Source organism: Camelus dromedarius, chromosome 3 (assembly GCF_036321535.1).
Source record: "Camelus dromedarius isolate mCamDro1 chromosome 3, mCamDro1.pat, whole genome shotgun sequence".
In the NCBI taxonomy this organism is placed as follows: domain Eukaryota; kingdom Metazoa; phylum Chordata; class Mammalia; order Artiodactyla; family Camelidae; genus Camelus; species Camelus dromedarius.
Genome location: NC_087438.1, coordinates 54540348 through 54566209, shown reverse-complemented (window position 1 = coordinate 54566209; position 25862 = coordinate 54540348). Strand labels below are relative to the sequence as shown.

The following is a 25862-nucleotide window of genomic DNA, read 5'->3' as shown; positions in this document are numbered from 1 at the left end:
TGGAAAAGCAGCCCCAGTGAATTCTAACATTGTATGATCATTGTTCAAATGATCTTTTTTAATCAAAAACAACTTTTTTTCACTATCACTCTCCACATTTTTAATGGGATTTTTAATCCAATGTGTGGGCAACTGATTCCATTTTGGGGGTTGAGTTTGTTTTCTTTTTTGGTCAGAGACATTTCTTTCAATGAATCTGTAAGTCAGTCTATATCAGAGTCATAATAAAACTAAAACACTTTAAGAAATACAAGTTTCCCCAGAACTTAAGATCATTTACAAAAATGTGATTATCACAGAACATACTATTCATACCTTTAAACACTACAGATCATTTTTAACTAATACAGGTAGGCAATTTCCTCTGTACCTGTCCCTCCCTGCAGCAATTCGGCATTGTAACTTCAGATTTAGACTCTTTCCTAAGAACACATGCAATTACGAGCTAGGGAAGGGAAGTATTATCTTTTCGAGAATTTGGCTTGAATGCATTTAGATTAGTTAATTACATACCTAGCAGGGTCCCTGGGCAGTGGTCCTCAAATTTTAGAGAGCAAAGAAGCACCCAGGTTACAAATTTAAATGTAGAATTTGAGGCCCAGACCAGAAAGACTGTCAGATTCTGAAGGCTCCAAAATAACCATTTGTAATTAGCACCAGAGATACTTTTGAGGAGGAATGATGATAGAACACCGAGAAAAAGAGAGATCACTTTAATAGGGGTATTAATGGGCCTAGATTTCAAGGCATTTGGCAGCCTGGGCGGAGCATGGCAGTCATGGCCCTCGTAATCCAATAAATAGCACAGGAAGTAGCAAAAGAGACGCAGTTGGTTCAGTCTTAATAGCAGTTGATCAGCAAGCTCAGCACTCCCTCCTCGCTTCCCGCTGAAGCAAATTAAAACTTCCCCAATCAAAGTTTAAATGAGATACAACACTACCTAAACAGGAAATGAGGGATTTGTGGGGAGCTTTATTGGTAGCTAATGCTTGCTATGGCCTCTGCAGCAAAAGGTCCAGTTAGCAAGAGGGTAAGAAGGCATCTCATGCTCCACAATTCTGTTTTCTTAAGAAAAAAAAGAGCCTGTGGTGTTCCCTCCATTACTGGCTTCCAACACACATTGGTAATTCTTCCAAGACCATTCCCTCTTAATGATATAATAATGTTCAAGGCCAGAAGCAGAAGGTGAAGCTGAGTGGAGCACTGCAAGCAGTGACCTAAAGTCAGCAACAGGTAGCTGTAGGAACAGTAGGAGCCCTCAGAAGAATACCGTCTCACCACTACTTCTTCCTCCCAAAACACTCAAATAACTATGAACTATTTCAAATTATACAAAAATACTCCTCTCACTAGAGACATAGGACTAAAGATTAAACAATAGGAAAAGAAGACTTCTGAGTACAGAAAGATGTATCCTTCATAAATTAGGTCGTATCTATCAACCTGTTCTCCAACCTAACACTGAGAAAAGTCCTCCAGCATCTAAGTGCAGTGAGGGGGATGCAGGTAGTCTGCTCACTCTGACAAGAATGAGCAACACCATCCCTACACAAGTCCCTCTTCTGTCAAGGTAAGAAAACCAAAAACATCAACAACAGCATGGGGCCAAGATGAAGCTTGTGCACCACGAGAAAGAGGAACACTGCTATAAAGAGAAAGAGAAACACTGCTATAAAGAGAAAGAGAGAAAGCTTGCTCTTGTAATGGGCTTACACTGGGAATCAGGAGAAAAACTTAGAAATTATCTATTATCTGCCAACTAAAAAAGGTAAAAGAAAAAAAAAACACAGCTTCTGAAAGCAAGAGATGAGAGGGAAAACAACAGCTAAGATCAAAAAAGAAACAGGAAGAAAAAAATGGAAGGGGATTCAAACACAATAGTAGACAAATTCTATTTAAAAGGCAAAAGAGAGAAGTACAGAAATTGAAAAAAAATCTTAACATTTCAGCCTACACACATGAGATGATGTCCAAATAAAGAAGAAAAAAGACCAAGATGAAAACAATGAATATTGATTGATAGGAAGGACAAATAACACAGATCCAACCTACAAATAACTGGCATTTCTGAATTGAAATCATAAGCAAATACACAATTGAAAAATTGTTTCTGAGCTGGGAAAAAGAAAGATTAAAAAGATGTACTCCTATAAATTGAGTGAATTCACTATGTTTCTGAAAAAAACTGCTGGAAAGAAACTTATGCCTAGAGGTAGCCTATGGAATATATTTATTGAAAGAACAAAAAGAAAACAAAAATGTAGGCAGAAAAACCAGTTCACCTACAAAGGAGTAAAAATTAGGGTAACCTCAGCCATCTCCTCCACAGCAAGGAACACCCAAAGACGACAGAGCATATCTAAATGGCTGAGGACTTCTAACTTACAATTTTATATCTTAGCACCTGTAACAGAGTTAGGCACACTGTAAACATTAAATAAAAGTTGTAAGGAACAAAAAAAAATTAAATTTTTTAATGAATTTATTTTAAGTAATTCTACCTTTTTATAGCACCTTTCTTCAGCTCTCAAGCCTATCCATCAGCTAGCTAGATCTTTTCCCATTCAAACAACAGATTTATATGACATCTAATCTTTCTGATACCACTATCATTACTTTTATAAGATTCTTTAAACATAAAGCAAGACTTCTCTGCATGTACATTTAAGAGAAATTATTCCTCCACTGGTGATGATTTGAAGTGACCCACCAGCTCAGACTCTCTTGCTGCCTTTAAATAGTAGGACTAGAACTAATTGTAGTCAGCACATATGCTAAACTAGGCCAGAACCAGGAACTAAAAGCTTATGACCTTGGCCAAAGATATTCAACGAATAAGAAAGTATAGAAAAGATCAACACTGTATCAGAAGCTCCAGACTCTGTGCCAGTCTAAATAGTCTGAATATACGATAAGCAATATGTTTTTAAAATATACTACCAAGTGCCATTATTTTTTTGGAAAGAAAATAAAGTGTTTGGACATTTTTGTAATGGAAGTGACATTCTCTTTAATTTTTTCTTCTTGCAAAGTCTTCTTTAAAGGCTAGATTAATGTGCCTTCTTATTTCCACAAGCTTTTCATTCATCCAGTCAGCACCTACAATATCCTAGCACTTGCCATATGTGTGCTTATAGGAAGAAGTATCAAATTCTTTCTGGGACAATCAGTGAAGACTCCAAAAAAAAAGGGAGTCTGGAAGACTTCAATTCAGTTCTTCAAGAATTTGAATACGGGCTTACAGTGGGGTGGGTATAGCTCAGTGGTAGAGCACCTGCTTAGCATGCATGAGATCCTAGGTTCAATCCCCAGTACTTCCACTTAAAAAAAAAAATGAATAAGGGTTTACCAAGTGGATGCAAAAGCATGTCAAAAAGATGGAGAGCTCCTGCAAGACAGAGCCTAAAAAGAATGTTTTAAAAAAAAAAAGGTAATAGATGAAGCACAGGTTGGGTAAAGTACAGGCAGATAAGGTCCAATGGTTCCTATCGACAGGAGAAACCACTTCCAATGGGGCTGTTTGGAAACGAGTAGGACAATAATGTCACAAAAAGGAGGGGTTGTAGTTTGCTATCGCTATTTAGTGCTCAGGGACCAGGTAAAATAAGCATCCTACAATGTATGGAACAATTCCATAAAAACGGCAATTGAGCCCCCTTTTGAGAAACACTGAGAAGTAGGTTAGGGCTTAACAAAGTCTGGAGAACTTAACCCTAAAATTTCTCAGTGTATCGTTGAATGCACATCTCAGAAATCTGTGATCACATCTTGCATTTCACTCATTAAATATTTACTTCCAAGGAAGCTGTGTTTTTCCTGAGCAAAGTGGTATGTTTCCTTCTTTCTTTGACCATTATCTCAGAACTTAGTCTGTATTCCACCATTAGCAACTATGTAACTTTTCATAGTATATGTGAGTATAACACACCTCAATCTTATCTTTCTATTCAAGCTTCATATTTTCATGATTCTGATTTATTTTTATTTTGCATGTTCATATATATAGCTTACAAGCTACCTTAAATACTTCTAGAACAAAATAGGGTATAAATTTTAAAATATAAACAATAGAAATAAGATAGGGAAAAAATATCTTATACTGAGCCCCCAGAATCATCCTGGGAGAACTTTAAGAGACTTTTTAAAGAGTATAATATAGTCTTGGCCCTCAACAGTTTGTAACCAAATTTGTAAGAAAAGACTCAAACTGAAAAGAACATTAGAGAATAAAAGACAGTAGGAATTAGTGATAAATTGTACAACCACTGTTTAAAGAATTAGTACGAATTAGATAATAGTTATAATAGCATATATTGAGCTTTTACTATGTATCAAAAATGTATTAACTTATTAAATCCTCACAGTAACCCTATGACGTAGTTACTATGATTTTCTCCATTTCACAGATAAGGAAACTGGGATAGAGAAATTAAGAAATTTGTTCAAGGTAACAGCTGTTAAATGTGGCAATCTGACCTAAGGCAGTCAGTCTGGAACCAGAGCCTGCGTCCTAAAGGAGTTATATTTCAGCAGGAGGGTATAGCTCAAGTGGTAGAGTGTGTGCTTAGCATGCACAAGGTCCTGGGTTCAATTCCCAGTACCTCATCTAAAAATAAATAATAAAATCTAATTACCTCCCCCACTGCCAGAAACAACAACAACAATAAGTAAATTAATTTAAAAAAAAGAGAACTACATTTCAGACAATCCTTGAATTATACTGAAAGGCAAAGATACAACACAAATAATGATGAGGAAGATGGGGGGAGGGTAGTAAAACTGGGACCAGGTTGCAATGAGGAAGAGCAGACAACTAAAAACCCTGACTAAAGAGTATAGATTAAGGAATACAGGAATATGCCTAAGGTGGGGGAAGGATAACAATTTCTAGACAGCCTTAAAACTCTAATTCCATTTAAAATAGTGGACAATAGGACACTATTGTAGGTTCTTGAACTCACGATGATTAAAAAGTTTTTCTCCAAAAGCTATCACGTGACAGTGATATGGAACCACCCTAACCTCGAAGCTAAACTCGTATTTGTAAATACTTTCTCTGGGTCCGAAGCTAAACTCGTATTTGTAAATACTTTCTCTGGGTCCTGTAAATCTATAAAATGAAGATTTAAGGCCTGAGGTATCAGGTACGTTAGAGGAACTTCTGGTTCTGCACAGTTTTCAGCAGCCTCTCCCTAATCTGGATCCTTTAGGTTGGGTTTATTCTCCATCCCATTCTTTCCAATTGTTTTATACCCAGCCTGCTTGGCCCCTGAAGACATGTTAATCACCAATCTCTAGGGTACTCTGTTGTTGTCATGGTTCGTGATCATGCTTATGTTTCAAATACTGCTTCTAGGGTCCCAAATACATCTCTAGGCTTCAAGATATTAATAATCAAATCAAGTCCAGTCTTAAGGAAACTACTGATATAAACTTTATCCTACTTGTTTTTTCTAATGGGTTGCTTATTTTTCTCAGAAACTTAAAAGCATAAACTTGTAACATTCTATACCCAATGAATCCAGCTTAGAACTAGTGAAAACTGCTTCCACTAGTCTCAATTAAAATATCAACGACTTTTAAACCCTGTAATTGCAAAACTTTAATTTGAATTTCTCAATACTCAATATTTATTTTTTTAACCAGTTTTCCTTTTGTAAAAGTCTCCTCTTGTCCGTATCTGACCCTTCAGAAACAAGAAGGAAGGATTCTACTTCAGGTCCTAATAATGTAGCTGAGTACACAGGGCCTATGTTTTCCAATTCTGAAAAGTATAAACTAAGCTTTTGACACTGAAGAGTGGAAGCCTGTCAAATTGTAATTTTTGAAAAGTTATAAACATGACTCATACAAAGTGAGCCTGTGGCAAAGATTTACTGAACTCATAATGAAGGAGCAAGATGAATGGTAAAAAATGTTTTAAAATCTTGGAAATAAGGCAATAAAACTACAACCCTCAGGAGTACTTTTTTCCTCCTAGTCAGAAAAAATTTGCATCTCTACGAGACACAGACAGAAAGAAAGAAAAGAAAGAAAAAGAAAGAAATTGCAACGCTTTGGCCCTAATCAGTATTGTGTCAAGCAAAAGTATAGTCACCTAGATAATTGATTCTCAGTGGGGCCTGTTAGACAAGGCTCTGTTTTGACTGTGAAAAGACACGTGGCTCTCCTTTTGCCTTTTCGGCGATGTTTATAATTTCTACCATCATAAAACTTTGTTTCTATAAGTCAGTTAACTATTCCTTTATCCCACCCCCCACCCCCATTCATGATTTCAGATACTATGAGTAGATAGATTATTTGGAAGAAAAACTCCTAATAATGAATCTGAAACTTCTACAAGTTGAGTGGGATTTGAGCAGTGGAACCGCCAGTAACTTCACACCCTTTGTTTAAAGGTTACGAGCCTATCTATCCCAGTACCGGCTTTAAACACACCGTGGTAACTAAGGCGAGGGTGAGGTCTCGACAGTGGCCCAGGAGCCGCCCTAGCGGCTCGCCCCCCCGCCGCGGCTCCAACGCCACCCGGCCTGCATTTGACTGGCGGGAGCGGGGCTTCCCCGGCCTTTTGTTTAGGGCTGTGCTGTTTCCCGCCCACCCGCGCCCGCCCTTCCTCCCTATCCCAGGAGTGGGGTGAGGACCGTGCGGGAAACAGAGCCGGGGTGAATCGGCCGGCAGTCTGTGGGAATACTCACCCCGCTCCGCTCGGCCCCTGACCTCGCCGCCCAGCCCCGCGGGGGCGGGGCGACCGGGCTGAGGGAGGGGAGCGGGGTAGAGGGACCCACCGCTCAACGAGCTACCGCCCACCGTCGGTCCCAGGGAGGAGAGTAATAGGCCCCCGGGGGCCAAGAGGACGGCAGCGGAAAAGGAGAGCCAGACAGCACGGACGCCCCCGAGAAAAGAGGCCCTACCCCTCCCTCAGCCGCCGTCGCCTGAGGCGACCCAGTCGGAGCATGCGCACTGCACCGCCCGCACACCCAGGGACCCGGCTCGCGCGGGCGGCTGACGTCGTGGGCCGCGTGCGCCGGGCCGGGGCCGGGAGGGCGTGACTTCCCTGCACCCCGCGAAGCAGCCGCCGAGGCCCCGCCCCCGCACCTCACTGGCCGCGAGAACCCAACGGCTACTGTGCCCTCAGCGCCGCACAAAGGCGGAACACTGAGGGAGGTGCCAGGGGAGGGGGTGCCAGCGGTTTCGACAGTCTCTGCACCCTCTCGTCCGACAGACAGCCCAATGTCTGGAAAATAAAAGGATGACCAATGGAGAAAGGTAGGGCAAGAAAGGAGTTGAACGCCTCAGTCCCCCTAGAATCTCTCTGAGGGGTTGTGGAACCGTGCCGGTTCTCAAAACGCCACTGCCGAACTACTGTAAACACAGCAATTAAGCACAAGCACGCCCCCTTAAAACTTAAGGACCGTGGTAGAAGTTAGGGTTTCGTGAAATGACAATAATACCATCTGTGGCACACAGCTCAGGGGAAAGAAAAAAAGTCTAGCAGCAGAATTAAATTGGGGGGAAAAGGTGAGATACAGAAAGACTCGAGAAAGATGTAGTAGTAACAGGGGGGTGGTCCAATTGAAATACTGAAAATGCAACGGCAGACATCTGAGGGAAAACTAGCATCTGCTCTTTTTAACACAGCAGAATTAAATTTGTGTGAGAAAAGTAAACACAGGCAAAGAAGTGAAAGGAAAACCTGCCTTCAAACATACAGGACATGGTTTTGATCTTGTACGACAGTTATGTAAGATGTCACCATTGGAGAAGGCTAGGTGATGGATCCACAGGACTCTGCGTACTATTTTTACAATTTCCTGTGAGCTTATAATTATTTCAAACTAAAAACGTCTTAAAAAGGGGCAGAACACTGATCAGTGGTGACCAGGGGAAGGGGATGACCAAAAAGGGGCTTGAGGGAATTGGGGGGGGGGGGGTAATGGAATTGTTCTGTATCTTTGTCACAACTCATAAAAGGGATAGATTTTACTGCATGTAAAATAGTTTAAAACTCAATTTTTTAAAAAGATACTGCTAGTAAAGATGAATGTCCTAATATGTTTGAGCAACTGTGAATATAAATTAATAGGATAGGTCCCAATTAAAATTATCCATTTGCTTTTATAAAAAGCACAGAGCATTGAGAGAATTTCAGTTGATAGATGTCTCCAACCTTAAACTATTATCTTAAAAACGCAAAGCTTTAATACAAAAATTAAAATGCATTGCTTTACATTGGATCCAATAATTTAGAAACATTTTTCTTGCATTAACAATACCACACTATGTGAACAAAATTTTTTTGAGATACTTGAGACATTTTGAGATATTTTTCAGTTTCACAATTCATCTGCCGAAACCAAAGAAACTACAAATAAATAAAGTAATTTCTATATACTTCCTATCATTGTATCACTCATGGCAAGGAATCGTTACTGGCAGTCTGTACACCATAGAGTACTTTGATGCAGAGTCTGTCATCAGTGCATACTTAGCCTCAAGCAGGGTTCCTCACTAGCAATAAGTATTTCAATAAAACAATGAATTAATCACAAGAAGAGAGAAAGGAAGCTATAAAAATTATGGAGCACCTATCACAAACCAGATGCTATGTTTAGTTTAATCTCATAATAACCACATGAGATAACCCATTTTATAGATGTGAAACTGAGACTAAGAGTAATGAACTATGAATCATTAAATCATTTTCATTTTTTGTTTTATTGGATTTCTCTGTTTCATTTGGACATGTTGATCACTTCTAAAGTCTTGCTTCCCTTTTAGCATCCATAAAACCGCAATCCCTTGATTCTCCTTCCAACTTCCTGACCATCCTTTTTTTAACCCTCACAAGCTTCTGTTTGTCCATTACACTTTAAATGTCCATGTTTCCCATAAGGCCTCATAGAAGTTGAGCCTCCTGCCCTTTTGTTAATTTAATTTTCTTGACACTGTAAAATGTTAAAAATTCCAAAATACAGTTATACAAACTGTATTATATTTAGTGTTTTCCTTTCATCTGTGAATGCTTTTGTACGTACTCTGTTTACTCATATCTTATAGGCCACATCAAGATACAAGGATAGTGGGAAATGCAGTCTGTAGCTAGCTAGCCAAGGGCTCAGTCAAACCTTGACAGAGTGGGATTGTTTTATTAAAAAGAAGAAGGGGGAAATGGGTACTGGGGAGAATAGCTGCCTCTGCTGCAGCTTGTAGTAGGCAGATCTCTACCACTTTCTGGGAGGTCCTCAGGAAAAGATAAATTACGTAAAGAGTTAGAGGAGATAATCTGATTGGATGGCAGAGATAAAAGCTTATCTTGAAGCTGTGTGTATATAGCACTTACCTAAAAGAATGAGAGGAAAAGTACAATAGTTGGCAAAACTTTAGAGATGGTAAAAAGATGGGTGGTTGCCAGAATTTGCGGGAAGGAAGCAGAGGGGGCAGGATGAGTATGTGGAGCACAGGGCACTTTTAGGGCAATGGAACTATCATGTATCACACTGTAATGGTGGATATATGACAGGGTGCATTTGTCAAAACTCATAAAACTGTGCAACGCAAAGAATGAACCCTAGTGTAAACTATGAGCTTTAGTTAACAACCTATCAATAAGTTCAATATATGTTGACAGATATACCATGTAACCATTAACACAAACTATAGAACATTTCCATCATCCCAAGAAGTGACCTAATACCCCTTGGCAGTTAATCACTTTTCTCACTCTCAGACCCTTAGAAACTACTCATTTACTCTAGACTTAGTCACTCTAGATTAGTCTTACCAATTCTAGAAAATGATACCATATAGTAGGTATGTGTCTGACTTCTTTCACTCAGCATAATGTTTTTGATCATTAATATTGTTGTATTTATCAGTAATTAGTTCCTTTTTATTGCTGATTAATATTCCACCACATGGGTATACTACAGTATGTTTATCCATTCATCTGAGAAGAACATTTAGGTTATTTTCAACTTTTGGCTGTTTTAAATAAAGGCACTATGAATAATCATGTGCAAGTATTTCTGTGGACATATATTTTCATTTTTCTTAGGTAAATACCTAAGAGTAGACATACATTTTGGGATAACTATGGAAATACAAATCGTGTTCTATGATTATAATTCTACATTGATCACATTCCTTAGCTTAGAGCTTGCCTTATTTGATTATTTTTGATTATTTTAATTTAGAGAATATTTTATTGCTAAACTTAACATTTTTGTATGGAACTAAACATTTTTGGAAGTTACTATAAGTTTCATTTCATTTTTAGTAGTAGTAATGTGTGTACTTACAGTATGTAAAGTTGGAGACTGTAGGATGAGACTCAAGGATTCAAATATTTGTATGGAAATAGCCATGGAGGATTGTCATTTTTTTAGTGACAGTCTGTAATTCTGTAAATATCTGTGTTTCCAAAGAAAATTTTTTTCTGAAGTTTACTAAATGTTAGTTATAAAAGTCTTTTTTTTTTTCTTTCATGTTTTATTTATTTATTATAAAAGTCTTGATGATAGCAAAGGATAAAGTTAATGTAGAATCACAGCAGGGAGGTGTTGTAGCTAACAATGAATAGAGTGGGATTGCATACCTCTGCCTGTATTTTGAGGATCTTATTCTTGAGGGTCTAGTTGGTGCTATAAAGTGTACAAACAGGAAATAATCCAATTTGAACTGTCTGAAAAAAGATTGGAATATTTTAGTGAATTTTGATATTTAATCTTTGTTTTCTAATATTCTTAGTTGGACATTTTTATCTTTTAAACATTTGAAGACTTTTGGGAATTATAATTTGTGTTTTAAATTTCCCAGGGAAATTCAGTATTCTAAAAGGATCACTCAGGCAGTGATCTGATGTTACCCAGGATACTTGTTTTATTCCACTGGAATAGGTTAGGAAGGCCCTATGTTCTCTTATTTTGGAGGGGGGGTGGTATGAAAAAAAACTATGCATATCAATAGAAATTCTAGCCATATTCATTGTCTTTGAGCTATTTTGCTGTTTCTTTGTAAATTGTGGGTAGTTGTTAGAGATGTAACTTCTGTCCTTCTGGTAGTGATTTTATTTGTCCCATCCTACCCATGAAAAAATCAGTGCTGTCCCATTTTGCCTGGTTCTCTCATATATATGAGTAAAATGAGTTCTTTAACATGTGCTCACTTTTATGTCTGTATGAAAGTCATGATTTTATCTTTTTCTGGAAATTATATTTTAATAGAAGCCTGGCAGTTTGTACCCAAGAACCCCATAAGAATAAATTCTCACTGTCCCAAATCTCACTGAAGTGTCCAGGACCTCTGAAGGAAAAGACACTCCAGGGTCTTTGGAGGCATAAGAGGACAGTTGCCTCGGGAAACCAAAATCTTGACCAAGATGGTGTGAGGCCCAAGAAGATAAATGAGAAAGTAGATCAATAGCAGATTATCTGTGATAAAAGAATGTGCAACACCTTTGGACTATCTGGGAAAAAAAAGTTCAACAGGATATTTGCAGTACCCAATTTCCAGAATCCATTGATTTGGAAAATAATGGAAAACACTGATTTGGAAAACAATGAGAATAGTAACTACAGAATTTCATAAACTCTTCAAAATTTTTGGTTCAGAATGATCTGTGCCTTCTGGGTCCCAGGTTAGATTACTTAGATCTATGTAGTAAGATGCCCTCGCCTGCTAGACTTTCCACTTACCTTTCAGCCAAGAAACTGTGGGGATAAGGGGTAAGGAGATATGATCAATGTACATATCTAGGATCTGCTTGCAAGGACTTGAATGTCCTTGTTCAATGATGACCTGTTTGCTTTAATGTTGTATGACTATGTTCACTGATCAGGAATTAATTCTGATTTTAGGATTCACTTGCGTATTGATACTGGTGTGTAATAATGATTTTTTGCATTAAATTAAGTTCAACCTGCAGCCCTAGAAGGCTTTGTGCAGTTTTAATTCAGGAAGCTGCCGTAGATTCAGACTAAATCACAAGTTGTTCCTGAGGCAGTAACTCCCCTTAGGCTGCCTCTTAAAATAAATAACAATAGGGTGTACTTGCCCAGCCCCTTCGTCTGCATTATCTCTTTAGAGAGGCAGGAAACTTTGTGGAAGGGGCACCAATTTGGAGTCAAGAAGTCATAGAGCAAGCTTTATTTCTGACATTTACTTGGTTTGTAAATTTTCTGCAGTCACTTACCCACTCTGAACCTCAGGATCTGTATTTCTATATAGTGGAATTATTAAGAATCCCAGCTTTGCAGGGCTGTGGAGAACAAAAAGATGTACATTTTCAAATGTATGCAATTGATTCATAGAGGCAATGGAATAATACGATCACTAATATAATCATGTAATCTGTATTTTCTAACATGGGAAAATGGCTAGGTACAAAACAGTATGTTAACGTATGACTTCATTTATGGTCCTAAAGAAAAATGATAAAACATTATAACCAAAAATTAATAATGGATATCCCCAGGTAAGGGTGTTAGGGATGACTTTTTGATATTTCAGATTTAAGAAATGATATATTTTTGATGTGTTACTTTTTATAATAAAAATAAAGAATGCTATCTCCAATTTTAAAAAATAAGAGGGGAGGGTATAGCTCAGTGATAGAGTGCATGCCTAGCATGCAGAAAGTCCTGGGTTCAATCCCCAGTACCTCCACCAGAAGTAATAAATAAACAGATAAACCTAATTACCTCCCCCCACAAAAAAATTTTTAAAAATTAAAATTAATGCCTGTGATTTTAGATTTTAGGGGCAAATTATTTATAAACTTAACTTTACTGAATATGTATTTGACACAAAGAAAGGAATGTTATCTGGATATAAATTATATCCTGTTGTTCTTAAAGGGAATAACAATGGAGGTAAAGAGGTCAACTTCAAAGAGAGGAAAGCCAAAATGTGATGGCCAGCAAAGAATGATAATGGGACATTCCAAATGTGCAATTTCCTACCTTCTGCAGCCCAGATTTGGCCATGGAGAATGTCCCTGCATGGTTCAGTCTTCCTCAGATTGAGAGACTGATAGTATAAGGATGTAGACATAGATAGTAGAAGGATGTAAAGAGGCATTCTTATTCTGTATATACTCAAGGCATGCTTAACACTGTGTTATGGAACATGAATGATGATAGGAAGGAGGAGGACACAATAAAAGCTGTCCAGTCCCATTGAAATGATGTGTTGTTAGAATACTAAATATGGAGTAAAACAGGCCACAGTTGAATAGTGTTGCTATATTTTTATGTAATATTTGACTGTTTTGTATTATGATGCTTTCAATTATTTTTATTGTTTGGTGTATGTGATGAAGAGGAGGTGAAGTTTATTGCCTCAAGTATATATGTGTGTGTGTGTATATATATATATATTCACTTGTCTCTAAAATTGGCTCTTAATACATATGCCAACACACTCCCTACTTGTAATAGATGTTCAGTCTAGTCAGAGGGGAAATGCTGGGATTTCTCCTGGCTGATGGGTCATGATGGCCTCGTGAGAATGGTCTTTAAGGTAATGTTAACAGCCAGTGGGTAAAGCACAGCACTTGAAAGGACAAATTAAGAGTTACAATGCCTTCCTAGATGCTTATGAATTCCACTAGTTTCAATAACACTGTTCAGCCAGAGGTTACTGGCTTGTGTGATGGTTGACCTGAAGACTCCATCAGTCTGAAACTGCCTATGGCTCCAGACAAGCAGATTGGGTTGTGGGCAGTTGTATAGTGCTTGCGGGTATCTGCTCAGAACAAGAACATCAACCCAGATGATAGGAAAACACTCCACGTATGAGCTATACCCTTGTCACATCACTGTTTAATTTCAATAAATGAAATGCCTCTGCTAAGTTGAATGTGAATTATCTCATTCCTTCAGCTTTCAAAAATCTAACTGAAACAGTCTGGATTGGCATATCCAAAAAGTGGTATCCAGTAGGCAGTTTGGTATATAAGTCCAGAGCTCATGGTAGGGGTCAGGCTGAAAATATATACAGTGGAGTTATCTCCTACACTTACTTAACATATTAACTCTACTACATGTGCTTGGCAAAAAAACAAAAACATATTTTTCTTATAACATGGCCCCTTAAATGCAAGCCAACAACTTCATCTGGTGTTCAACTCAAGAAACAACCTTCTGTTCCAATAGCAGGGGAAAACTGGCTGTGTAGGATTTCTTGATTGATAGAATATATATTCAAAATTATGTATACAGTATTTTAGAGGAGACTTTTTAGAGGTAATTTTAACTCTACTCTATTTTTGCCTTTCTCGCTGACTTTAAATCAGAAAAATCACTACCCTGTATTTGGGTGTCATTGATGTACAGGTGATAGTTGCAGCTATGGTCACAGAAGGCACTATTCAAGGGAGGGTATATAAAGTGAGAAAAGAAGAGATTTGAGGGTGAAATCTCAGAGAACATCAATATTTTTAAAATAATTAGAAGGGCCCACAAGGATTCTAAGAGAATTAACAGGGGGACAGGAAAGATTAACATAATAAAAAACCAAGACTGCTTCTCAAGAGTGATTCTCAGTGTCAAAAATAAAGCAAAGAAATCAAGGGAGATAAATACTGAAAAATGAACACTGGATTTATAAATTAAGAAGATCCTGATCCCTTAGCAAAGTAATTTAGATGTTATGGTGGTAGTCTAAGTCAGTTTCTGATGGTAAACAACAAAAAAAAGGAAGCAGCCAGGAAGTGGAGACTTCAAGCTTTTCTATGAAGAGAAGGAGAAGATAGGGTGGCAGGTAGCGGAGAATCAGAGCCAAGGGAAAGTACTTTGGTATTTCACTTTTTAAGTGGGTGTGACTTGATCAATCTATAGTCCAAAAACTAAAAGGAAAGAAGATAACTGAGGCAACAGGGCTTCTGAGGAGAAAGGAAGGGTTGAGTCCCAAATCTGCATTAACTGGAAGGAGGGCAAAGGAGAAAGATGTAGTGATAGGAGTGGAAACAAAGCCTTTGTATTTGTGAGGAAAGAAGGGCTGTGGAGAATGGGGTGAGGAAAGTTCATTTCTGGGAGCCTCTACTTTGTGATTAGTTAACCATGCCAGTTTTTGAAAGTGAGGAGAAGGGCTTAAAAAAAAACAAGTAAAAATTTGCTGTAGTCTTTAACAGAAATAAGAGAAACTGAGAAAGTATATATAGGATTTGAGGGTATAGCTCAGACTGGATTCCTGTATTTGTGAAAGTACTAATTCATACATTTTGGGTGATTTTTTTTTTTAAGTACCATTCATCCTCCTTGGGTGAAGAAGTATAAAACATAGATGAGTGGATGAGTCCAGAATTACAGACTTGCAGGGTGTTGAAAAGAATTAAAAGGGCAGGGTTAATTAAGGTTGCTAGTAGGAGAGTGATGAAAGTAAGACCCACGGGGTCTGAACTGTATGGTAAGGAAGTGGTACTAAGAGGAGACCAAAAGAGCTGAGAAAAGGAGAGGAATCAAAGGGACTAAATATTATCATGGTGTCAATAAGAGAGTAAGTTTGCAGAAATGGGAGAGGACTGACAGAATAGGAGCATATGTTTGGAGAGGAAGAGATTGATGTGTATCAGTTAGTTCCAGGTAAAGACAAGCCCAGGAGATCAGTCCAAGGTATGTTGCTGTAGTAAAGTGAAGCCATAAGCATTGAATAGATCACAGAACTACGACAGTATAGTAGCTGATGGGTCATTCATGAAGGCCTTGAAATTTTTGCAGGAGTTTGATTGGAGAGAAAGACAATGAACCTGGTACCAAAAACCTAGATGAACGTGGGGGATTAGGTGGAAAAAATGGTAATGAAGAGAGTAAGAAATGGTACAGATCCGGTGGTACAGAACCAACTCAAGAGAAATTGTGCTTAATGGGGAAGTAAAATGATCTAAAATAGGCATTTTGGAGCTAGGAGAATGAAAGCAATACTTCTAGGCTATGGGTAAAGGAGCCAGGTTAAAGTAAATTGGGGACCTCAAGGAGATCTGTGTTTCACACAAGTGAGTATTACCAGTCAGGGTGTTCCAGAGAAACAACCAATAGGCTATATATAGATATGTAGAAAGACATTAATTATGAAGGATTGGTTCACATGATTATGGAGGCTGAGAAGTCCCACTATATCCTATCTGCAAGCTGAAGGCTCAGGAAACCTGTAGTGTAGTTCCAGTGCAGATCTAAAGCTTGAGAACCTGGGAAGCCAATGGTGTAAATCCCAGTAGGAGTCCAAAGGGCCAAGAACCAGGAGGCGGATGGCCAAGAAGATGAATGTCCCAGCTCAGGCAGAGAAAGCATATTTGCCCTTCCTCTACCTTTTTGTTTTATTGGGCACTCAATGGATTGGATGATGCCCACCCACATTGGCAAGGATGATCTTCTTTACACAGTCTATAGATTAAAATGCTAATCTCTTCCGAAAGCATATTTTATCAGCAATAAGCATCTCTTAATCCAATCAAGTTCACACATAAAATTTACCATCACAGTAGGTCTACATCTTACTGCTCTCTCTGTGGAAAATGGAAACTGTTAAGTCTATTAACATTTGTCCATTCTTTTCACAAATTTATCAAGAATCTAGTGTAAACCAGACACTGTGCTAGGTGGTGGGAGTACAATGAAGACAAGCACTGCCTCTGCCTTAATAGAGTTAAGTCTTTATTCAACAAGGACTCAGACAAATAAGCAGAAAAAAGCTTTTCAGCCTGAGCATGTTATGAGGCAGTGTGTAGATCTGTTGTTGGAGGAATATTAAAGGCTAAATCAACCAAAGCTTTTCCATGAAAAAAGATATGTACACAGTCTGGCAGGCATTGATATTGATAATGTTGATAAGCCTTCCTCTGTCTTTGAGAAAGTCACTGCTAGAGCTGTTTACTAAAGAGCGAACACTTGTTTACTGTATCTTTAGGGGTTATTTACATTACAACAAGGCATAGAATCAATTGATATGGAAATCAGTTAAGAATGCTTTAATAGCAAAACAACAGCACAACTGTTTAATGTTATTCTAAAACCTAATACCTAAGCACAACATGAAAGTTAAATTTAAATGTTACATGCTTGCAACGTGGAAGATTTCCTAGATGTTTTTAGAAACATTATAATGGATTGCTATTCTGAGTACTAAATAATAAGAGCAGTAAAAAAAAACTACAAATGAATTATGGGTAGATAATATGTGACTTATATGTAAACTACATGTAAGATCATTATTCCTTTGACACTTGGCAAGCTTTACCCAATAATAGTTTTTTTTCATTTACAATCATTGAATTTCAGGGAGAAACATCCAACAATTTTATTTTCTATTTTTAACATTCAACCTTCTCTGATCAGTTTTGAAAAAGTTTTCTTATATTGCCAAATCTACAAATACAATCAATGTATTAATTTTCTATAAAAATAGTATCGGGAAAACAAAATGTTAACTAACAATGTCAAGTTATCAGAGATAAACTTTCCATAAATAAATGTAATGAAATGGTAAGATATAAAATTGAAAGCCAAAAAGAAATCATCAAAACTTTTAAAAATCAATTATAACTTATGCTGTGAAAGAGGGGAGAAAATAAAAAGAAGAAAGAACATAAAGTAACAAAAACTTTTCACAATACACCCATATTCCTAGAATACAAAATTGTTCAAGCCTCAAATCCTGAAGCCAACAGTTCCCTTTAGCCTTCTCAACACATCGTCACAACCTGCGGCTTGAACATAAGCTTTCAGGACTGAGTAAAGCCTGTGGGAGGCTTGCTACCTTGGGCTTCACTGGGGATAAGGCTCAATGAACAAATACCAGGCTGAAACACAAGCTGACTTTTCCTTTGGAGGAGGGATTTGGCTTAGGATGGGTTTAGGGATTTCAATCCTGTGTTTGCCTCCCCAGCCTGCATGTGATTGTGCCAGAGGCCCCTACCTTCCTGCTGCACTGCAAATTTTTCATTAGTATCAGCTGTCTTATAGAACTTGTGTATTCTAGAAAATGTTCATCAACATTGCATAAAATAAATGTTCTTCTGTCTTATGTTAAATAGAATCAAAGCTGGTCCCACAGAAAACATCCTTGGTCAAGGAATAAAAAAATGATAGCCACTGGTCATTCAACAACTGCTTATTAAGTAAGCATAAATCACTTTGAGGAAAGTAGTGTAATGATAAAGTTCTTGGTCACAAGCTATAGAAACTGACTGGCTAATTTTAACAGGAAAGGAATTTATTGGCAGAGTATCAAGTATCTCATAGAATCAACAGGAAGACTGAAGAGCCAGGCTGAAAAAGCAGGCAGGAACCACGGGCAATCAGACAGTAGGAACCATAACGGGTACATCCAAGTTTGGTTAGGATACTGCTGCTGACCCCTCCATAGGGAAAGCTACTGCTAGACACCGTGCTAGAACCACTGGCTGCTGGGAACATATTTTAATCACCCTTATCCTTCAAAGGATTCACTTCGGTTTCAAATTCCCCTGTCTGATTGGCCAAACCCAGGTTTCATGCTCCCTCACTGCTGGGGTTGGGAAGAAGGGATGTCTGGCTAATCGGGCTTTTGGAGAGGGAGTTGGAGCCATAATGCTCACCAAGACTCACATCATGGGGAATTTCCTTCAAATAGGGAGAGAGTTTAGATGTTCAATGGCCAGAGAAATGATGAATGTCTCCTTCAGTCCATAACTTCGACCATCCAACATATGCTCTTTTCCCCATACTTCCTCTAAGAGATCCTATGGCCATCACTGTTTCAACTTGTCAGTATGCTACATTTTTTTAAGGGAGGAAGGGGATGATACGTCCTGTAATATTCTCATTATTTCATTCCTCCACCCTTATTACCTCAAAAAATCAGTTTTGAGGTAATTTTAAGGTACATCTTCTATATAACCATTAATATGAGGGAGAGGGGATGATCATGAACTCATGTTCCTAGCAGCGAAAAGATCAATTTATTATAAAAGTGTGTTCTTTTTCTAAGATGATAAAGAATATAACAGTGATCCATAGTGGAAAGGCAAGCCTAAATCATGCAATAAAAAGAGTACAAGATACTGGCACTAGACCTGTGTTGGAATTGCAAAGACAAATAAGATAGAGCCCTTGCCCCACAAGAGTTTTAGAGTATGGTGGAATGACTCACTTCAATAGACGATTGGAGTATATTGTGAGAAGTACTGTAAGAAATAGATTCAGAGTTTAGTGGAAGCATGTAGGAAGGACCCTGACCTCAAACGTGGGGGGCAGGGTGGAGGATGTGAGAATATGATAACCTGAGCTGTCTTCTAAAGGATGAGTAGGGGTTAGCTTCTGTCTTGTAAGCATATTTTGTAATCAAGAGCAATAAATCACTCAGACATCAGTTACGCTGCATTTTTATTGAGAACAGTTCCAATAGCGCCCTTTAGTTCACCTATTATAACACTTACGCTGTATCGTAATCACCTGTGCTCTTGTCTATCTTTCCATCAACCTTTAAGCTCTGTGGTGATAGGGACCATGTCCATCCTGGTCATGGTTGTATTCTCGGCATCTAGCACAGTACCTGGCACAGGGTGATAAATGTTTGCTAAAGGAAAGAACAACATCAAAACATTTTACATACGGACATAGAAATAATTGCTGGAGAAACAAATTTGACAATTAGTTAAAATACTGTTAAACTTCAGAGGCAGCTTGTATATAGCTTACTTTTAGTCAGTACTTATGTTGGTAAAGTCATAAAACTAGGGTTATACCTTTGATCTGTTGTAAACGATCCAAAGACTTACCTACTGCTTACTAAATACAAATGCAAAAGAGAATAAGAGTAATGGTGTTCATATCTTTTTTTACATAAAAAAGAAGGATTAACTTCCAAACGATTTAATTTCTCATTAAGTTAAATGACAGAACTTCTTTTTTTAAAAACTCAAGATGTTGAGAGGGAAGTAGTCCTGCAATGCTGCAACATAATAGGAAGAAGGTGAAAGGGAATCTTATATCCCTGTTTTAGCTGGAGAGGCAGGAAACTTGCCTTAAGGGTTAATACTTTATGATGCATGGAAACTTTCTGTGGTCACATGGCAATATCTGACTTAAAAAATTGGTGTTTCCAATAAATTAAATCCTAAATAGATGATACCAGTGTTTCACAAATATTAGAGTGCCTCCGAATTACCCAGATTGGTAAAACACAGATTTCTGGCCTCTACCCTCAAAGTTTCTGGTTCAATAAATTTGGGGTGAGGCCCATAAGCTGTAGCTCTAACAAGTTCCCAAGTGTGCTGCCTTTTGGGGGCTGTACATTGAGAACAATTGGACTACAGCAATCATTTACATTTTACCATAGCTTTCATGATTTCACTTTTTATTATATTCCTCCACTCCTCATTCAGATATAAACATTTCTCCTTTTCTTAGAAAATTCAAGATTTTCTTTTACAAACTACTGATATCTCTAGAGCACCTCAAAGAGGAAAATATAAAACTTCTCTGAAGAAATATACTTTAATCAGACTGTCCAGGATTACATAGATCAAATCTCTCTGAAAATGAGCTTAAAAATATAAAATTACAAAACATGTATGAAAATAATCCACAGTGAATTAGTCAGCAGACACACTAAATAGTAAGATATAGTCCTAAGAATTTTGTATAACAGAACACTCTAATAGAGACTATTATATAAAAATATAATCATACTAAAGATATTTTAAAATCCAAATTCTATTTTAAAAACTGAGAAACTATAAAAAGAAGAAAAAGTTTTGGGAGGGGAATAGCTCAATGGTAGAGTTTAGTGTTAGTGCTTATCATGCAGAAGGTCCAGGCTCAATCCCCAGAACCTCCACGAAAATAAGAAAAAGAAACAGTTGATTTGAAAAGTAAAATTTCAAGAAGTGAAAAATACACTCACTAAAATTTTTAATAATCACGGCTAAAGAGGTGATTCGTGAACTGGAAGATAGCTCTGAAACAATTAAAGAAAATGAAGTTACAGTTACAGATCCTGGGTTGCCAAGGACTTTCTTGGTTTTAGTACTGAAAATCCCACATCCTGGTAAGCCCCTCAGTCCTGAACAAACTGGGTGATTGGTCACCCTAGTTAACAGATACAAAGAATAGAACACGAAGGGCCAATATAGGAATTCCAAGATGAAAGAATATTAAGAATGAACAGGAGAGAGGAAATACTTGAAGAGATACCAATGTGAATTTTCCAAAATTGATGGATGCGAGTTCTAAAGATAGCAGAATAAGAATTTTAAGATTCAGGGATCATAGATACCAAGAAAAATAAATAGAAATATATCCAGACACATTGTAGCAAAACTACAGAACATCAGAGACAAATGGTAAGTACTCAAGTGTTACCATAGAGAGCAAACAGATGACTTAAAAAGGAATAAAATGTAGACTGGCAGGAGATAATACAAATATTATACAAAAGTCAATATAATAACAATTTTAAAGGCCTGAGATGAAATAACTTGCCATCAAGAATTCTGTACCCAGATATAGTTTACAAGTTAAGGCAACACCCCACCCCACCCTATGAAAGGCTATTTTCACACAAACGGGTATAAAGGAAAGCCGCTTCCCAGCCTCATGGTCCAGCCTCATGGTACATCCTGCCTCCCCACAGACCAAGTTTAGCTCTTCGCCAGATAGGGGGCCTGTGTACTTGCTGATTGCCTTTGTCAAGTACTGTGGCTGGTGTCCACCTTGAGCATCTTCGTACAACAAAGGGAAATCCACCATAACCAAAGCCGAAAAGAGAGCTGAAGCCAGACTGGTAAGGAAATACCACAGGCTACTCTTAGAGGGTTGCCAATAAAAGGAACCTAGAGCCTCATGATTAACAGCAATGCAGGAAACAGGAGAAGAAACTTTAGCCAAGGAATAGAGAGTTAGAATTGAGGACTTTACAAACGTCAGCCAAGATCTTAGAAGGGCTACAGTGAGAGGATAAGAGAGAAAAATCTCTGCTGGGAAAAAGAATCATAAAGAAAAGCTGTCCCTCACAGGTCTTATTATGGGGTGAGGAAGAAAAAAAAATTTTTACTTGATGAATTCATAAGCACACATCTGCCCACACTGGGTTTGGTATTTACGTTAATTTGTGTGGTCTAGGAAAGTCTGTGCCAAATGCTTCTAGCTCGATAATGCCCCAGGGCATCTGGCAGAAGCAAAGGCAAATCCTCACTAGAAAAATGTACCTTTAATTCAGGCTGTTCCATACTCAGTTCTACCACAAAAATATATATAAATGCTTGTGTGTGTGTGCGTGTATGTGTGTGTTTTATTGATGTAAGTTAATAGCTCTTCTGATGAGTATTATGGAACTTTGTTATTCAAGCAGCTCAATATATCATTAGTGCTAAAATTGAATTCCTTTTAGAATTCAATAGTTGCCAGCCTACTTGCTCAGGTATACATTCCTGAATTTTCTTGTTCCGCATTTTATAAGGGCATTGTATGATGTTCAATAAACTCCCTCATGTGTGATAATCAATGTTTGGCATTCTAAAAGTTTAACTCATTTAGTATACAGTTAGATTTTAAAAAAATTATACAACTCCCTGGATCTTTAATTATATACTTACTGAGCCATATACAGCCAATCCTTCCAAAAGGCTCTTTTATTCAAAATTATAACCTTTTCAGTGTTTCCTCAACAACTACTAGCCTCTAATAAAAGTTGTCATGATTGTTGTGGTTTTTTAAGAAGTTACGTTCTGATCCCCCCTTTAATACCTAATACAGTATGAATTATGTGATGAATTATTTAATGTCTTTGTGATTAGAGAAAGAGAAGGGAGGAGGAATTCAGGGTATAGGTGCCAGTAGGGAGAGGTTGTTGTTCTCAGTGTTAAGTGTTAGCTCAGATCCTGAAATGTTTTGGAACTGTAAACCAAGTGTCCCTAGGCCTCACCAATGTGACTTGAGGGTATCATCAACTTTCATAATTGTAGAAATTCAGCACCTTGCCAGTATCTCCCTCCCCCTCAAGTCATTCTGGGAGCCCCTGGGGAGGGTTTCAAATAACTACATTCAAGAGCCTGTGCTCTGCTACTTTTACAGCCAGTCTCCTCTGTACATCCTCTCTGTATGCTAACTCCCGTGGGCCCCACAGCCTCCACAGGGGTGCTTCCTGTGCTCCTCAGGAAGGAAGCTAACTGCCTCGGGTGCTATCTCCTGTGGCAAAGCCTCTGAGGTGTCACAGTGACACCTTCTATCCTCCCTATGTTGGAGCCAGGCTCTTTAGATGCAGAAATGCGAAGAATGACCTTTCCACAAGGATTAGTCTTGGCCCCTGAGTACTAAGTAGATCTGAATGATCAGATGTCATCTTGTTCCCTCCATTTCATTGTTGCTTTGGTTCCTGGCCCCAAATACAGAAAGGACTCCTTTACTCTCCACTCATATGTACTTGATAAAGTGATGCATGTGTTCCAGTTTAGGCTCAACTGGATTATCTAACTATGAAACATTTCCTTATTCATCCAAAAAAAAAAAAATCTATGGAGCATCTATTACATGCAGGGTGCTATGCCAGGAGCTGTGGCAGACACAACGAGGAATTAGAGGCAGCTACTTGGATATGAGATTGACATGTTTCCACCTGAAACCGATGGCTAAGGAGTTCAGTTATGATATCTTCTTGTAAAGAATCTCATCAATCCTAATATTAACCCTGTTACATTTTGAAATTTGACCTTTAAAAATCTGACTTAGGACAATGGGAGGCAAATCCAAATAAAGAAGAGCCTACATTACTTCCAAAGGTTAATGAATGATGGTAGGGTTTATTATTCAGGAAGATGAATAAAAATTCAAAGCAGTTTAAATCAAATACACGTCTGTCCATGAGGTGCCATCATCTGGTGCCGAAGCTACCACCAAGTGGTTAGAAACTTTTGGAATCTGCATTAATTCTTTCAATAAGTTCCTGCCTTGAGCAGTTAATGGCTAGGCCTGGAAGAACATGATTCTGCTATTGAGCATACCTTAACACCTTGCCCTGTGATGGCAGATGACAAGAGGTCTGCATCACTGTAGACGAATGATTCATATCCGAACGGACAGCCGACCAACTAATTGTCAGGAGGAACTGAAGTCATAACGCTGACATCTGGGAGAGAGACACTTAGTACCACAGGGAGAAAAAACATGATGGAAGTAATTTTCTACTGTGTGGAAATGTATACCAGATGGATACACTTAATATGACCCAAAAAAATCCCGAAATAGTCTACATCCTGGAATTTCTCTTCCAGCTCTGAAATGATGAGATCTATATCCAGATTTGGATACTTTAGACCCATGCTGTTCAAGCAGCCACTAGCTACATGGGGCCATTGAGCACTGGAAATGTGGCTAGTCTGAATTGAGATGTGCTGTATGTGTAAAATATGCATCATATTTCAAAAGTTTATTAAAAATAAACAATGTAAAAGGTCTCATCAATATTTTAAAATATTAATCACATGTTGACTTCAGAATATTTTTGATATTTTGGATTAAATAAAATGTTTAAAAATAAATCAACCTGTTTTGTTTTCATTTTTAAATGTGGCCACCAGGAAATTTTAAATTAAATTTATAGCTTGCATTATAATTCTATTGAATAACACTGTTTTAGATATAACTGTACTTACTATACTTGGAGATAACCTGGAGCTGGCCCTTTCGTGTTTAGATAAAATGTCCACTAACACCACCTCTAACAGGATTATTCTCATAAGCACCTGTCGCTGTGCTCAGTGTCTGGGAGGCAAATACACAGTAACCTGCACCATAGGTAAGAGCAATGTTTTACCATTGCACTGAATTCAAAAGGCTTACCATGAAGAAGCCTACCATACAAGGCCACTTACAAACAGTTTTATAGCCCACTAACAACAAACCTTTTCATACTATGGCTTCAACTATGTGCTAGCATAAACAGCTCAATTAGCTAAAGTTTGAAGATAATCCCAACAAGATCCTATGACCACTAAGAACAGATACTTGAAAGAAAAAAAATCTGTGAAAATGAATAGAATATATTTGTGAACCCCTAGAGTTGGAAGACTTAATAACAAGGTCGGTGGCACTGAAAATACCCTTGTTACAGTCTGAATTATGCCCCCACCTACCCAAATTCATATGTTGAAGCCCTCATTCTTAGTGTGACTTGTGTTTGAAGATAGGGCCTTTAAGGAGATAAAGTTACATGAGGTCATAAGGAGGGGCCCTAATTGGATGGGACTGGTGTCTTTATAAGAAGAGGAGGAGACATCAGACTAGACCTCTCTCTCCCCTCCATGACCCCCAGTTGAGCACAGAGGCCATGTGAAGATACAGCAAGAAGGTGGCCCTCTCCAAGCAAGAAAGAGAGTTCTCACCAGCAAGTGAATTTACCAGCACCTTGATCATGAACGAGCTTCCAAAACTGATTAAAAAAATGTATTGTGGAAGCCTGCTGCTTACTACCACAAACTATCTTATTATGACAGTCCATGCAGACTAATCCAACACTTAAAAGGGATTCTGGAGAAAGGGTATACATCACTTTAGTGGGTCTTGAACTGTCTTTTGTTGTTGGTGTGGCACCACGTAATGGAGACCATGTCCTGATGCCTTGACAGTGACATAAAACTACTCAAGCAATCAGCAACACAGTCAAAGCCTCAAGAATGGTAAATCCCCCATCCCTGAGAGGATTTATTTTGAAATTTTCAAATTCTGTGAAGACTGTTGAGATAGCTATACATTCCTTGGGACCTTTCTAAAATTTTTCTGGCTGAGAAAAGACCTCAGAAATTTCAAGAGAAGCAGAAAGTTTTAGCTGTAGATGTCATTCTAATGAATACCAAAGAGATTTTTATCTTGTTCTTTTATCTTGTATTCAAA

General features: G+C 38.1%; 1 protein-coding gene across 4 annotated transcripts in view; it reads right to left on the bottom strand.

Annotated features, from left to right (window-relative positions):
* ATG10 (autophagy related 10) overlaps nucleotides 1–6942 on the bottom strand; it is a 210380-nt gene extending 203438 nt beyond the window's left edge. For 3 of the 4 annotated variants that reach the window (XM_031447564.2, XM_031447570.2, XM_064482104.1), the window contains exon 1: nucleotides 6696–6901. The gene's annotated coding sequence lies outside the window, so the exon portion shown is untranslated. The other variant, XM_064482095.1, reaches the window with a different exon arrangement.
* Nucleotides 6943–25862: the final 18920 nt, after the last annotated feature.